At 42.0% G+C, this 16,584-nt stretch overlaps 1 protein-coding gene across 4 annotated transcripts in view; it reads left to right on the top strand.

The window, feature by feature from the left end:
• Positions 1-6,093: 6,093 nt before the first annotated feature.
• Positions 6,094-16,584, top strand: part of LOC149309189 (stAR-related lipid transfer protein 3-like) — a 46,796-nt gene continuing 36,305 nt past the window's right edge. For 2 of the 4 annotated variants that reach the window (XM_089531909.1, XM_089531911.1), the window contains exon 1: positions 6,094-6,180. The gene's annotated coding sequence lies outside the window, so the exon portion shown is untranslated. Of the gene's footprint in view, positions 6,181-6,856; positions 6,884-14,356; positions 14,384-16,584 lie in introns of those variants that run through there. The other 2 variants (XM_089531912.1, XM_089531910.1) reach the window with 2 other exon arrangements.

Raw genomic sequence — 16,584 nt, 5'->3', positions numbered from 1 at the left:
ATAAATTACTGCTAAGTTGGGATTTGGAAGAAGAGGTTGTGAAACAGCAGATGGTTATATGGGCAAATAATATTGGGCATTCTATAAATTTGAACCAATGGGGAAGAACATGGAAAAATAACTTCAAACTTACAGCCTCTCAAAATTTAAGAGAAAACTTTTATAAAATGTTTTTCCGGTGGTATTTAACCCCGGTTAAGGTTGCAAAAATGTCCAAAAACTCAAATAACAAATGTTGGAAGTGTAAGAAGGAGATTGGGACCTTCTACCATTGTTGGTGGACATGCAAATTTGCCAAAAACTATTGGAAAGACATTAATGATCAAATTAATTTAATTATGGGAAGAGAGATAAAACATAAGCCGGAATGTTTTTTATTGGGAATATTTGAAGAGGATATAAAAGGGAGAGAGGAAAAAATGTTGTATTACATGGTTGTTATGGCAAGGATATGTTATGCGCAACATTGGAAGTGTCAGACAAACCCGACGGTTGAAGACTGGATCTATAAACTGTACGAAGGAGTAGAAATGGACAGACTGACACAGTTTATGAAAGATAAATCTAAAGACCAAGTTAAAGAAGATTGGGAGGGGTTTTTCAAATTTTTGGAATCCAAATGGGGCAAAATGGCTACATGTTTTGTATGAGATACTTATATGGATAAGCTGTTTACTTAAAGATATAGATTTACAGAGAACTGAAGTTTTAAGACTGTGTACATGATAATATACATGGCAATTTAGGGTAAGTGGATCTAGGTTAATATATTTTTGTGATTTAAGAAAGGCAATATTAATCAATAATAGAACACATACTGGTGAAAGGAAGTCAGTTTATGTGTGTATGTAAGTGAGAATGGGAAGGGCAGACTCAGATGAGACTGAAGGGAATGTAAGAGGAAAACGGAATGATAAGGAGTTAGTAGTTGAGAAAGAAGAAGAAAGTGAAGAAGATTAGAGTAAGTAGTTAAAAGAAGCTAGGAGAGTTGAGGAAGAGGAAGCGAGAGAGTTAAGAAGGAAGATTAGGGTAGGATAGATAGTTGAGGGTTAATAGGTAAGAGGGTTGGTATAAAATTTAAGAAGGTTTTCCTCCGGCAAATTATTATGAATGTATAAGAATGAGATGGTTTTTTTTTTTTTTGATTGTTTTTTTTTTGTTTGTTTGTTTGTTTTTTTCTATGTTTACTTGTTTGATGTTTTGTATGATGTTTATTTATTATGTAGTTGATTGTAAACTTATTTATGTACAATACACAACTGTTTTAATAATAAAATTTATTTTAAAAAAAAAAAAAAAAGTGTACATGTAATCTCCAAACAAAATGATGATGATGATGACGATGATTCCAAATTAGCAAATACAGGTTGAATATCCTGTATCTAAATTGCTTGGGACCAGAAGTGTTTTGGATTTTGGATTTTTATTATTATTGAATTTTGGAAAATTTACCTGCACATATTGAGATATCTAAAGACGAAATTTATGTATGTTTCATATACACCTTATGCAAATACCCTGAATATAATTCTATACGATACTTTAAAATAATTTTGGAGTTGAAACAAAGTTAGTGTACATTGAACACAAAAGTGTCACTATCTCAGCCACCCATAAAAAAGTTTTGGATTTTGGAGCCTTTTGGATAAGGGTTACTCAGCATGTAGCATGGCTCACACATCTAGTTTCCTCTCACAGTTACTCTTTCACATTCACATTATCCAGCTGCTGTTCAATTTCTGTGTGAAACCAAGAAGAGAAGTCATTTGAAGCTTTGAAGTGAAATGTAAAGGGCATACTTCTGACTCAAGGTCTATTGTTTCTTGTCACCATAAATGCAGGCTGTTACCCAAAGAAAGTGAGAGAGGAAAACCGGAGTGGCTCCAATTGGGGACCCTGAGGACAACACAGAACATACACGGAGTGCAGAGGTGTATTCCTGTTGTGTGCACAGAGGCCAGGTTTCTGAGACTCATGTTTATACCTGATAACTAGCCTCCGGGAGTGTGCTTCATGGTCTCTAGCACTGTAACAAAGACCTGATGGCTTTCCCAGGTACTGACAATGGGATTCTGGGCTGGTTGATGGTTTTAATTTTAGTGTGACAAAAGCAGCTGTTGGATCAGGATATCTCCAGGATGGATGGACAGAGAAGTTTGGCAGGGAGGTTAGTTTACTGCTTTGGGTGCAAGAAGATCCTTTGCCTCAAGTTCCAAGAGGAAATGCAGATGACTTGGGGAAAAGAAGGAGCACTTCGTACACCCATTTAGATTTGATTGTCCCATTACCTGGATGTGTACATGCCTTGAGACATGCTCTTTTTCTCCTGGGAACCTGACCTTGTGTTCCTGAAAGGTCATCACTCTCTCAAGAGCATAGAGATATAAGATATGGGGACCCCAAAATAGAGTGTGGGGTATGCAGGCCGTGTCCTTGAATGCGACCTGAGCTGGATTGGCCCATTGAGGATGGACACACTGAAATGCAGTATGTTAAGCACAAAGGCACCGCTGGTAGATCAGATGCATCGTCTGTGAGAAATCCCTTACTCTGGGTTGTCTGTGGACTTGTGGGGGAGGAGGGGAGCAATAGCAAAGAGTGCTTTTCCATCACTTGTTTTGTGCATCAGCTATAACCTGAGTCAACCTGATATAGTAACAATCATCCATGCTATAACAACTTGAACACTGGAACAGAAAACTCTGTGAAGCAACCCATTTCAGGGAATGCAAAATGAAGCAGCTGATAGATCATATTGAGATCATATTACTCCAGTACTGAAAGATCTGAGATGGTTACCAGTCACTTCCCAGATCTTGATTTTAACTTTTATCACTTTTAAGGGCTTGGGATGTAGCTCTCTAAGGGACTACCTATATTGCAACCAAGCTCTCCAGTTGTTAACATTTCCAGAAGCCTTCTTGGCCATGGCCAGCAGAGGCACATGAAGAAGGGCTTCTTCTTCTTGTGCTGCTTCCAGACTGTGGACTCCACTTTCCTAAACTGCAATCCATTCCAATTCTCACTGTATTTACTTAAGTGTGAAACTACACCTCTTCAACCTGGCCTTCCAACCTTTTTTATTGTTTACTGATTTTAATGGCTTGGTTGCAAGAAGTATTTAAGTGTGCTAATTGTAATGGCTTTGTTGTTCCATTTATTTTTATGTGGGTTTTTTTTAATTAAAGTGGAAAACCAGAATAGGGATGTTTTTAAAATAGTTATAATATAATATACACACACGCTGATCCCTTCCTGATGTATACCTTTCAACTCTTTTAATTTCTGTTACTGTCATGTAATCTCAATGACGTTGAGGACATTCTGTTGGAAGGTTTCTTCATTCTCTTTCTCCCTCTTTAGATAGATAGGGAATTCCTGCATCATGCAAACTCCTCTCTCACATACACACATATTCAAACTAACTATGTGATTTTGGTCACAACTCCTTTGGGACTAACAGATTCTCAACAATTTTCAACTGTACCACATATTTTCAGCCTTCTTCCTCTTTCAGCTTTCTTTGGAAAAATGGTGAGATATTCCTTTTTACCTGAACTATTCACTAGCTAGATTAGGATATAGCCTTTTACGTAAATATATAGTAAAGCCATTAGTAAATTTTTGTTTGAACTTCAAACTACTTGTGTTGTTTTTGGAATCAGTCTCAATTCTTAGGGAAGCACAGTTAGACAACGGCACATTTCTGTTACTCTGCTAAATTAAAGCTAGACCCTAACAAGGTTTGTCTTTGCAAATTTTCTTTGAAATTAAGAAGGTTACAAAGTTACCCCTTAAAACTTAATATAATTGAATAGTCTATGGGGAAAAACTGGTAAAATATTGCTTTATATGTTGCCAGCAGTGAGAATAGTTGATGATGAAGATGAAAGAAATACCTACATTTGAAGATTGGACGCTTCAGCCATTTGATATATTGGAAATGGACAAACTATCAAGAGAGAAACTATCAAGAGGAATTAGAAACAAACCATCAAATCTCTACAAAGAAGATTGGGAGAAGATGATAGAATACTTCCAAAAGAACTGGGGGGAAATCAGTACTCTAGGGATAGAATTAGATTAATTTGAACTAATTGAAATAATGGCTGAATAATTATTCATACTTTAAGGCAAAGAATTGCAATGATGTTTAGTTTAATTAAAGCAAATCTATATTAGTATTTACACAATTCAATTTGGGATTCTAAAGAAAAATTTGTAAGTATAAGAAGGGTAGAATGCCTTTTCTTTGTATATTTTAGTATGAGATCATCTAAAAATAGATTAGATAATAACAAATTCAGACTTGCAGATAGGAAGTGATGAATGAAGGAATGTTAGGTATATATGGTATATGGTAGTTAGATACATGTAGTCTTTGTGTAGTTTCTGATTCATGTCTTTGTTTTGTTTAATGTTTTGTGTGTATGATATTTCTTATGGTTGATTTATGTATTAACTTTTTAAATACAATTGTTAAAGCTTAATAAAATATATTTTTGGAAAAAAAAGGTTTGGCTTTGGTATTTTTGACATTTCAGTATCTGTTTTCTATCCAAAGGCTGAAGCCTTAGGAAACTTAAATTGCCCTACACCTCCTCCACTATTTAGTTGTCCTTTGTCGAAATCACTCAGATCAGCTCTGACTTGAATGTTAACAGATGGAGTGGATTTAAGTCATAGAACCATAGAATGCTAGAGCTGAAAAATACCGCAAGGGGCATCCAGTCCAACCCCATTCTGCCATGCAGGAAATCCCAATCAAAGCATCCCCAACAGATGGCCATCCAGCTTCTGCTTGAAGACCTCCAACGAGGGAGACTCCATTACACTCCGAGGGAGTTTGTTCCACTGTTGAACAGCCCTTACTCTCAGGAGGTTCCTCCTAATGTTGAGGTGGAATCTCTTTTCCTTCAGCTTACATCCATTGTTCCAGGTCCTAGTCTCTGGAGCAGCAGAAAACAAGCTTGCTCCCTGCTCAACATGACACCCCTTCAAGTATTTAAACAGGGCTATCATATCCCCCCTTAACCTTCTCTTCTCCAGGCTAAACATCCCCAGCTCCCTAAGCCATTCCTCATAGGACATGGTTTCCAGATCCTTCACCAATTTCTCAATGTCCTTTTTGAATTGTGGTGCCCACAATATTCAAAGTGGGGCCTGACCAAAGCAGAATAGAGTGGCACTATCACTTCCCTTGATCCAGAAACTCTTGATGCAGCCTAGAATTGCATTGGCCTTTTTAGCTGCAGCATCACACTGTTGACTCATGTTCAATTTGTGGTCTACTTGGACTCCTAGATCCCTTTCACTGGGGCTGCTTGTCCAGTGGCAATGGATACTTTTCAGTTTGTGCAATCCAAGGATGTAGGCAGGATTCCTGGAGAGGTAAGAGCCACCGCACATGTTCCAAATCCTAGAGCATCCGTCCAAAACACACTGCAGAAATAATCCAGTTTGAGACCGCTTTAACTGCCCTGGTTCAATGCTAATTAATTCTGGGAACTGTAGCTGTCTTGTACAATCCCAGCATTCCCTTGCACTGAGCCAGGGCACTTAAAACAGCCTCAAACTGGATTCTTTCTGCAGTGTGTTTAGGATTTGGACACAATATATTCTAGTGTCTCCCGCCCTTTTCCCTTCTGGCCAATCGTAAGGCGCCCTCACACCTCAGCAACCAATCAGCATTCAGGTTTCTTTCTGCCATATCCTTTCAGCCAATAGCGGCCCGCTCCAATCAAAGCTGTTGCTGCTGCTGTTGCCAGGGGCAACGGTCGCCTGTGGCCTTCTTTTTTCTTTTTAACCAATCACGCATCACCTTAGAACTCTCAACAGCCAATGGACGCGCCTCACACTTTAAGCGACCCGCCCACTTTCCTGTACGGCAGCCAATAGGGCGATGTTGCTAAACCGTTTCCCTACAACCAATGGGCCTGGCTTTTTTCCTTTTGCTTAGCCAATGAGCACTCACCATCTCCTTCCAAGCCCCGCCTACTCAGAGAAAGAGGCTTCTGACTCTGCTCCTTGTGGAACTAAGAGGAGTGAAGGGGCGGGGTTTCGAAGTCATGTGACCGGAAGTAGTGTCTGGCCTTGAATGAAGGAAGTTACTTCCGCCTTGGTGCTCTTGGTTCCTGTTGCTGGGGGAACTGAGGCCTTTGGCTGGAGTCCTCTGAGCAGGTAAAGCGCCCAAAGGCAGGTGCTGCCTTGCTTCGCATGGAGAGCTGGCGAGAGGGTCTTAGGGGAAGCATTACAGACCTCTGTGGTTCTGCTCAATGAAATTGGTCCAATAATCCACTTTGAGACTGCTTTAACTGCCTTGGCTCAATGCTAGGGAATCATGGGAACTGTAGTTTTGTGAGACATTCTGCCTCCTCTGTCAGAGAGAGAGCTCTGGTGCCACAATATAAACTACAATTCCCAAGGTTCCCTAGCATGAAGCCAGGGCAGCTCAAGGATTCTGGGAGCTGTAGTGTCTGTGAGACATTTAGCCTCCTCTGTCAAAGAGGAGCTCTGGTACCACAACGAACTACAATTCCCAGCATTCCCTAGCACTGAGCCAGTGCTAAAGCAGTCTCAAATTGGGTGATTTCTGCAGTATGTTTTGAACCACTGATGCTTTGCTTTTCTATACTTTGCAATTGTTAATGTAGGGCTCCTCTTAACAGCCCTGAGAGCCAGTGTGATGTTGTGATTTCAGCTTTGGGCTATGACTCTGGGGAGCAGGGTTCGAATCCCACCGACCTTGGGCAGAAGTCACACTCTCTCAGCCTCAGAGGAGGGCCATGGCAAAAGCCCCTCTGAAGAAACCTTGCCAAGAAAGCCCAGTGATAGATTCGCCTTAACTCTGAATCAACTTGAAGGCACACAACAGCTCTGCAAGGTAGATCATTATTGTTGTAGTTGTGTGCCTCCAAGTCACTTTTTACTTGGACTTCGATGGGTTATTTTTTTACTTACCTATAGTAGTGTTTTCTTGGCAGGTTTCATCAGAGGGAGGTTGCCATCACCTTCCTTTGAGGCTGAGAGAGTGTTACTCACCTAAGGTCATGCAATAGGTTTCCATTACTGACCTGGGATTCAAACCTTGGCCTCCAGTCATTCAACTCTCAGATCACTACACCACAGTGGACATCAGTATTAGCACCCCACATTATTGGTTGTTCTGGCTCAGGAGTGAGAGAGGAATTTTCTGCATTAATACAATTTGCCCTCCACTATGCCCTTTGAGGAACGCCTTAGGGAGCGGGGGATGTTTAGCCTGGAGAAGAGAAGGTTAAGAGGTGATATGTTAGCCCTGTTTAAATATTTGAAGGGATATTGTCATATTGAGGAGGGAGCAAGCTTGTTTTCTGCTGCTGCAGAGAACAGGACATGGAGCAATGGATGCAAGCTACAGGAAAAGAGATTCCACCTCAACATTAGGAAGAACCTCCTGGCAGTAAGGGCTGTTTGACGGTGGAACAGACTCCCTCGGAGTGTAGTGGAGTCTCCTTCCTTGGAGGTCTTTAAGCAGAGGCTAGATGGCCATCTGTCAGGGATGCTTTGATGGAGATTTCCTGCATGGCAGAATGGGGTTGGACTGGATGGCCCTTGGGGTCTCTTCCAACTGTACGGTTCTATGATTTGGCACTTTGTCTTTTGCAGGTTTGATTAATACATTCTCTCTAGGAATCTCTAGGTCCTCTTGCGCAATTCTGCCCAAAAGTTCACCATAGAGTTGTGCCAGAGAACCTAGAATTTCAGAGACAACACTTCTCTAGGCATTTGTAGATCCTCCAGCATGATTCTGTGATCAACGTTTGTCAGATGTTGAAGACAGAGTTGCATTGGAAGACTTGGAGATTCCTAGAGAGGTATTCTCTCAGGTAAAAAGAATAGGGTTTTTTAATTTGCATTTTCCCCACATTCACAGGGGTGCTTTACTCCTAACCCCAGCTCTTTAAAACCATGGCTGTCATTTGTTCAGTATCTCAAAAGACAAACAGTATATTTACTTCTGCCTTCATGTACTGAGAGCATTTCATGAAGGCAATTTTATGGCAATCATTTCATCAATCTTCTAAATATGTAACTTCAAGAGGAGTTGTTTTGTTTCTCTGTTGCAACAAAAACAAAGTGATTGGTGACATCTTAAAGATAATGGCCTATGTTCTTGTGACTTGCAATGGTTTTCCTGTGGCATTTGTGGCAGAGACAAGACATGACGATAAAACTCTGTGATTCAGAGTTCAGTTCATAATATCTGTCTCACAATGCTATTATCAAGATGACAGTGCTTCTGAGCATTTGGAGGTTGTTTTTCCCCACAAAGACTTAGTAAGAGTAGAACTATTATGAGCCTAAGCGTCTCAGACTTAGTGGGAGAGAGCGTTTTAATTCTCTTAACACACGTGGTTTTTGCTATAAAAAGAGAATGGTAAAGGAGGAAGAGAATCAAGTGTAAACAAAATAAGGAAAGGGCAGATGATGGATTTGCTTAAAAGCAACATGGGACTGGGCTGTCCCCAGAGGTTATTTGATGACTAATAATCAGAGCAAGCAAAAGCATTTTAGGAAGTGAGAAAGAAGCATTGGATGTAAATGAAACTGTGGCAACAATGATCTTATCATAATTGGTCATAAGGGCCCAGGAAGGCAGACTGCTGATAATTGCCAAGGAGAGCTGTGGCTGAGAGAGAACCTTGGACCCTTCTAGGAAGGTCTGGCAGCAGTGAGATTTCAAGGGAGAGGAGGGCTCTTGCTGGATTGTGAAGCCTTTCAGTCACCTCTCAAAGAGTTTCCTCCTTTCCAGTGAAAAGAGATCAAGCTCAAATTGCCAAAAGGGAGTTAGGGATGGAGGTTATTTTCTTCAGGTCCCCTCTTTGTTTTTGCCCCTACTAAATCATCAAAAAACCCTGTTTTATTATCAGTGTCTTTGTGCCTCATCCAGTGGGAGTGAATCAAGAAGTGAGCATGGAAGAATAAACACAATAAGTAGCTGTATGGAAGTGAGGGCAGAAATCCTGGACTTGAGACCATTTAGATGGGCAAGTTTGGATTGTCTCCCCTTTTAAAATCTCCAGAGACCCTTGGTTTCAGTTCATGAATGACCTGGACCCATGGCTTGGGTTGTGGGAACTATGCTTGAGGAGAACTGAGAAATCATAGGAGTGGAAGAGGGAAGTGATAAGGGGATCTTATAAGGGTGTGCGGCCTGGATGTTTGTGCTGAGGTGAGCAATACTTCATGAGTACGTGTATTGTGGGAGGTAAACCCTTCCCTGTGACCCTTCCTGGAGCTGGGAGACCTTGAAACAGTAATACATGCGCTGGTAACCTCTCAGCTTGACTTCTGCAACACACACTACATTGGGCTACCCTCGTGCCAAATTCGGAAACTTCAATTGGGACAAAATATGGCAGCCAGGTTGGTTGCAGGCACAACTAGAACTGCCCATATTACACCTGTTCTAAAATCTCTCCACTGGCTGCCTATTAGTTTTTGCGCAAGATATAAGGTGTTAATTATAACCTTTAAAACCCTACATAGCCTGGGTCCAGACTACTCGCAGGAGCACCTTCTTCCACATAATCCACCCTGCACAGTTCGGTCCTCTGGGAAGAACCTGCTGCAACTCAAGAAGACTAGATTGTCCGCAGTGACCCAGAGGACCTTTTCATCTGCTGCTCCTAGGCTCTGGAACACCCTGCCGGTTGAGAGCCATCATATTACCACTCTGGAAGCCTTTAAAAAGGCTGTTAAGGTGGATCTCTTCCGGTAGGCCTTTCCAGATTAGCCTTCCTAGACTAGCCTCCCCCTACCAATACTATTGACCCTGCTCCTCCCTTCTCGCCCATATCTACCCGCAATTTTTAGTTAATTTGTAATTGGAACATTTTAATTTATTCTGTTTAATATCTTTTTATGTTTTTTGTCTAATGTTTTTATGATCTGGGGAGGGTTGGGATGTGGGGTTATCTTTTTTTAATTGTAACCTTAACTGTATGATGTTTTATTCCTATATTTGTAGTAATTTGCTTTGATTCCTCTGCAAAAAAAGCAGATTATTATTATTATTATTATTACAGTTGATTATACAATATTTTATTTATTAAGTTTAAATCTTGCCTTTCTTCCAGTCATCTTAAGACAAGCTACATGGCTCTCTCCACTTTATCTCAACAATAGCCAAGTGAAGTTGGTTATACAGAGAGAGAGAGTGATATAGTCACCCTGTGAATTTAAAAGCTGTGCTGGCACCTGACCTTAGACCTCCTCAATCTCAGTCCATCATTCTAATCTTTATAACACATTTGTTCTGTATTTCTAAAGCTTCCTTAAAGTCCTGATATTGGGAGCCTTTGAATTTTAACACTATGATTCTACTTTAACTGCTGTGGCTACATCCTTTCATAACTTGGGATTTGTAGTTTGGTGAGTCACTAAAGTTCTCTGACTGAGAATTCTAAATATCCTTTCCTAAACTGCAAATCCCAAGAGTCCATAGGACAGTCAAAACCATATCAGTCAGGCCTAATACAGATGGGCAAAATATGCTGGGTTTTGACCAATTACGAGGTGAGGCATTTAGATGATACACGGACCAGATCCAGGGCTAAAAGCTGCACTAAAAAGGAGCTGAATTTTTCTGCTCTTTCCTGTAAAGTGCACACCTAAATGCAGCAACGCCAAAGCGGTTCTAAAGGAGCACTCTGTTCCATTTATGCATATAAATGCTCCAACACAGGAGTACATTAAGAAAGGACAGAGTTGCTGTACCCAAGCAGTTGGGGTGGCAATGCTCACAAGTGAAAATGTAACATCTCTCATGGAGATAACGAAAGTATACACAAACCAGACAGTCCAAGAGGGGGCATGGGTTAAAGCAGTACTTCTCAAATAGTGGGGCGCGCCCCCCAGGGGGGGCGCAAGGCTCCGTAAAGGGGGGGCTCGTTTGACCTCGGCAAATACTATTTGCAGTCGCGCGGGGGGCGCAAAATGTTTTCTTCTTCCTGGGGGGGCATGACAGAAAATAATTGAGAAGCACTGGGTTAAAGGAAGGTAAAGGGGGCATGAATAGGGAAATGACTGGATGCTCCAATGCCCTGTACCAGTGACTGATCAAAAGGGGGCAGCCATCCAGTGGGATGGCATCTAGGGAGAGGCGGTTGCTGATGGTGGTATGTTTGTGTGGCAGTGTGCCAGGATGGTGGGGAGGCAACAAAACATACTACTGAGCGGTGCGGCTTGATGCTGCGTGGTGCAGTTGTGACGTTCACATCCAGGCTGCCTTGGGAGCAGCCAGCGAGTTTGGTGGGGCTTTGGATCAGCTTTGGAAAAAGCAGCTTTGAGACACTTTCTCCTGCTCATCTGTTTCACCCCTTAAAGTGGAACCATAGTGCTTAACTGGTCAGTGTGGTCAGTGGAGTGGTTAAAAGGCCAATGAAAAATGAGAAAACCAAGAAAATCAAAACTGGGGAAGAGAATTTTTACCAGTTGATTAAAGTTTGCCGAATGGGCTATTCTTCCTGCTTTCTCCCTTGGTATTGTGTGGAACAGTGAGACAATTGCTCATATAAACTTAGTTGTGTGAATGTAAAGGAAAATTACAGAAGTGTAACAAAAAGGATGAAGATGATGCAAGGGGCAGATACAGCTATAAGTGCTGAGGAGGACCAAGTTTAGAGTAATGAACTGAGAATGGCTATAGCAGGAGGCATCCGGGTTTGCCACCTTGCAAGCCTGTCTTAACCAAGTGAGTGCTTTGATATTACAGTACATCAGATCTAGTTAAAACTATTCATAGTGAGCTTTTGACTCCTTTGCTCTAGTGTTTTCACTGGCTTCTGGTTTATATCTGGCCTGAATTCAAAGGGATGATTGTTATCTTAAGGCAGTAATTCTGCATATGGCTATCTGGGAGAGGGTCCCATTGAACCTATTCCTAAATCTAACAGATGTTAGGTTATGGTGTAAAATCCCTAAATGATTTAGGATTAGGTTACCTAGATTGCCTCTTAGCATATCATCATGCCTGTTTTCACAGTTGGTTGAGGGAAAGGCTCTTTTATGCCTCCCACCCATATTTGAGGCTTGTTTGGCAGAAATATGTGATAGAGGTTTTTCTGTTGTTGTGCCAGGCTCTGAATGCCCTGCCCTGAAATTTGTTTGGCTTCCTTTCTGATGACACTTTGTTCCAAGCTGAAGACTGTTTGTTTGTTTGTTTGTTTGTTCTGGTAGGCCATCGGCCTCTTTGGATGTTTTGAGTGTTTGTTCTTGACTTTATTACTCCCTAGTTGTTGTTACTGGGTTTATATTGTCTGATGGTTTGCATTTAACTTTTAGTTTGCTGTGTTTTGTTTTGTTTTGAATTGTTTTTGTTTGCTTGTGAGCTGCTTTCAGTGCATGAACAAGGCAGAGTAAATTCTAAATACTCACACATTGCCTTCTTATTTGTCCTGGTCCTTTTTGCTTCTTGGTCTGATGACCAAGATACAGAAATTGGCAAAATCAACGTTTGCTTTTTGGATTTAAAAAAAATATATTTTCAAGTTTTGGATTGTTGAATCCTTGGATACAGAGGTCCAGCTGTACTTTTGTCTCTTTATGTGTATGGTTGATGGGCGGCAGGGTGTAGAGAGATTGCAATATTGCCAGCATCTGAACTCCACATCCCACTGTGAATTTTGACTAGCTTGAGAATTAACACACTCGCTGAGTCTTAACCAATGAGAGAAAATCCTCCCAAACAGCTTTTGCAAGCTAATTCCCTACAGTCACTATGCATCTTAAGGGGCTTTAAACAATTGGATCTATATTACTGGCAGCCTGGTTGGTGATCAGAAGTACAGGCAAAAACTTTGAACAGGCTGTTGAACCAATCCTGGTTTATATCATGAGCCACATGGTACTGGGAGCACCACGTCTGTCTTTGACACTCTTTTGTTTTCCTCAACAAAAGGGCTTTATGAATTTCACCTCAGGATGCTGCAGTGATCTCACCAGATCTATTCCTTGGGTAGTTTTGCCCAGCTTCTGTCCAGTCAGAAAGAAGGGGATGCATTTCTGCAACTACCTACGGTAAATCAGCAGTCTTCTTTCCTTGTCCAGCCCTCATGCTTTGTTGTTCTATACTCTTGCCTGAGGTGGGAAATTCCCTTTCTGATATGCTTCATGTTCAGAAAGCAGAAGGTGGAAATTGGGAGGCTTCCATTGAGCAGAAAGTGTGACTTCTGCTCATCCTTGATGCACCCAGCCAAGCTTCCCCTTCCCCTCTTTCTTTCTCTTTTAGATATTAATTTACATTGGCCTGTTCTAGGCGGGTTTTTGGCCCGCCCCCAGTACGTACTAGGGGTTGGCCAAGGACGCAGCGTCCAATCAGGCCTCACCCCTAGTACGTACTGGGTATGTCAAAATGGCGGTGCCCAGTACACATGGGCGCTGCCGTTTTGACGTGGCAGGCGCTTAGTGTCCGCGCGGCTCGGTTATGACGCCGCAGGTACACCATTGGCACCTTGCGGCGTCACAACTGCTTTTTGCCGGTTCTTTTTGCTGCACGGGGGAATTGCACAGTTTGTCCACTGCGACTCCATGCAGCAAACATGGGCGCCGGCAGAGCGCCCTTTTGGGGCGCTCTGTAAAGCGCCAAAGCTAGCTTATTAGTACTTGAGTTTGGTAAAAGCAGTTTTATCCCAAATGCCTGCCCTACTTTATTTAACGAAAGGATAAACAATTCATATTTCAATCCTCCATCCCACTGTCACATCTTTACTATTCAGTCATAAATTATTCCCCACCCCAGAGCTTGGAAAGGCAAGATCACCAAAGCTGGACGAGCACCAGAACTTGGCAATATTCTTTTTTTCTTCCAGAATCTTCCAGACAACAGGGCTAGGGGCCATGCTAGCTTAAAGAGTTTGGAAGCTGTAGCCCAAAAAAGACTACAGCTTTACAAGATGAAACCACCCCAGATCGATTAAATGGCAGGGTGTGGGTGCTGTGTGCTTCATTGTGTGCACCTCAGTGGTCCTGTTGTATTTGGCAAAAAGCAGCATCCTCTCCTGAATCTTAGGTCTCAAATGCAAAATTAGTTCCAGAAAGCTTGACGAAAGCTACGTTTTGGAGCTGGAAATAACCTTTGAATTTTGTGAAACGGCTGAAAAACATGCCGTTGATGTCTGGGCAAAGTCTAAAGGCATATTGTGCTGTTTAAACAATGTAACTTCCTCCTACAGTTATAAATTTTATTTTTCGTAGTGCTCCTGCACTTGCTGGAAAATTCCAAGTACATCTGGATGCAGTTCAGTTTTTGTGGCTGGAACCTGAACATTTCTAGGGTTCCGGTGACACCTTGAGAAACATGGTGTAGACGCTTGCTGACTGAGGATGATGGAAGTTGCAGGTCAGTACATCTGACAGGCACAAAGTTTGGGAAAGCCACTGTTGTCCATATATATATATATATATATATATATATATATATATATGTTGCAAAATCTGGAGCCAGAGTGTTGTTTGTAGCTGTGCCACCATGAGAATTACATAGCTCTATCAGCTAGTTATCTACTGTTTCAGTGCAGTAATTCATGGCAGTAGTTTTCCATCTAAAATAGTCTAAGTATGCTATCAAAATCAAAGACTGTGCAGGCAGCATTTTCAAACAGAAGATACTTTCAGGGAAACAGAAGAGGAGTTATACTAGCAACAGAAAGATTGCAACACTGTGGAAGAGGAGCTGTGTAATGCTGTTCAGGTCTGAGGGGAGACAAAAGTTGGGGGAAAGGAGGAGGCGGGCTGCCCCCCTTCTTACAAGACCTTTCACTGGGGTGCTATATAGCAACAATTCTCAGACTGCCTGGTGTGGGTGATCAGCAGTGTTTTTCTAATGGATCAAGGACTAGTACCACATTTGTGTCCATTGGTTACAGTTTTTTTCTCCCTGTGGAACTTTTGTGGCCCATCAGCTGATGGCTCACAGACTCAACACCAGTCCAGAGACTACCACTTTGAGTAGCACTGCCGTATAGTACACAAGGTAAACGTTTCCCCTAGACATGGCTCTCAAGTCGTGATTTACCATAGGGGTGGTTGCTCATCTCTGTTACTAAGCCAAAAAGCCAGTGTTGTCCAAAGACTACTCCGGTGGTCATGTGGCCATCATGACTGTACTGAACGCTGTTTACCTTCCCACCAAAGTGGTACCTATTTATCTACTTGCATTTGCATGCTTTCAAACTGAGATGTTGGCCGAAGCTGGGACTAGTGACAGGAGATCTTCCCATCATGTAGCACTTGGACCTTGAACTGCCAACCTTCTGACCTTGTGATCTTCAGAACTGGCATCTTAACCATTAAGCCACCACATCCCTTTTTATTGCACTAGAGGAGTTATATTTGGGCTGGTTTATATTTTGGGCTTCGTTTGCTCATTCTAGTGTGGAAGAGAAAGCTGACTATTTGTTAACTGCCCTTGAGGTGGCCCTGACTCATGGCACTCTGTGGATACGACATCTCCAAGATCCCCTGTCCTGAAGTGTTGTGCTTAGGTCCTGCAGGCTCAGGCCCGTGCCCTCCCTGACTGAGTCCAACCATCTGCCATATGGCCTTCCTCGCTTTCTACTGCCCACTACTTTTCCCAGCATTATTGTTTTTTTTTTCTAATGAATCATTTTTTCTCACGATGTGGCCAAAGTACGACAGTCTCAATTTAGACATCTTGGCTTCCAGGGAGAGTTCAGGCTTAATCTGTTGGGAGACAGGTGGCCAATGGGAGACAGGTGGCCTTTCTCTGTGTGTTTTGAGTGTTTTCAGGTCAATTCTGACTTATGGCAACCACAAGAGAAACCTATCGTGGTTTTCTTGGCAAGATTTGTTCAAAATGGGCTTGCCTTTGAGGCTGAGAGAATGTGTCTTGCCCAAGGTCACCCAGTGGGCTTCTATGATCAATTGGGGATTCAGACTCTAGTCTCCAGCATTATAGTCCAACACTCAAACGACTACAGCACACTTGCTCTCTTGACATTGCTCCCCCTGTAACCTTGACTCTAAAAGTGAATCCAAACGTTCCCTTTCTCATTTGTTAGACATACTCATACAACTTTTACACCTGAGTCACACAGGTGTGCAGAAATCATGTCCTTAGTTTGGTATGTCCTTTCAAAATGCAGGTGTGAATTACCTTATTAACTCTGTGATAATGCTATCATATGGCTGTCCATCTGAGAGGAAATGGAGACAGAGATGAGATGTCCTGAAATGGTATATGGACCTGAAAAAATGGGGTGGTGGAGTTGTGTTTTCCAGGGCTTTGTGGGTAGGGAGATTGCTCCTGGAAGGAATATGTTGAATTATGAAATATTTATTTGAGCATGACAAATAAAGGCTTCTTTGCATATTGTTATATAGGAAAGTCATTTCTAGAAATCCTTAGTCGTTGAAAAATGACTTTTATAGATCACTTTCAGGAATACAGCCTAGGATTCTGGTGAGCGGATTTCTCCTGAGACATCCTGAAAAGACCTTTATATGGTGACATAGAGACTAGGACTCCCCTTCCTTCTCACCTGTTTCAGCAGCTTCTGCAGCATGTGAAAGAAACTGACA

Source organism: Sceloporus occidentalis, unplaced genomic scaffold (genome assembly GCF_023333645.1).
Source record: "Sceloporus occidentalis isolate IW3139 unplaced genomic scaffold, rSceOcc1.0.p SCAF_7, whole genome shotgun sequence".
NCBI classification, from domain to species: Eukaryota; Metazoa; Chordata; class Lepidosauria; order Squamata; family Phrynosomatidae; genus Sceloporus; species Sceloporus occidentalis.
This window is presented reverse-complemented; position numbering and strand designations above follow the sequence as displayed.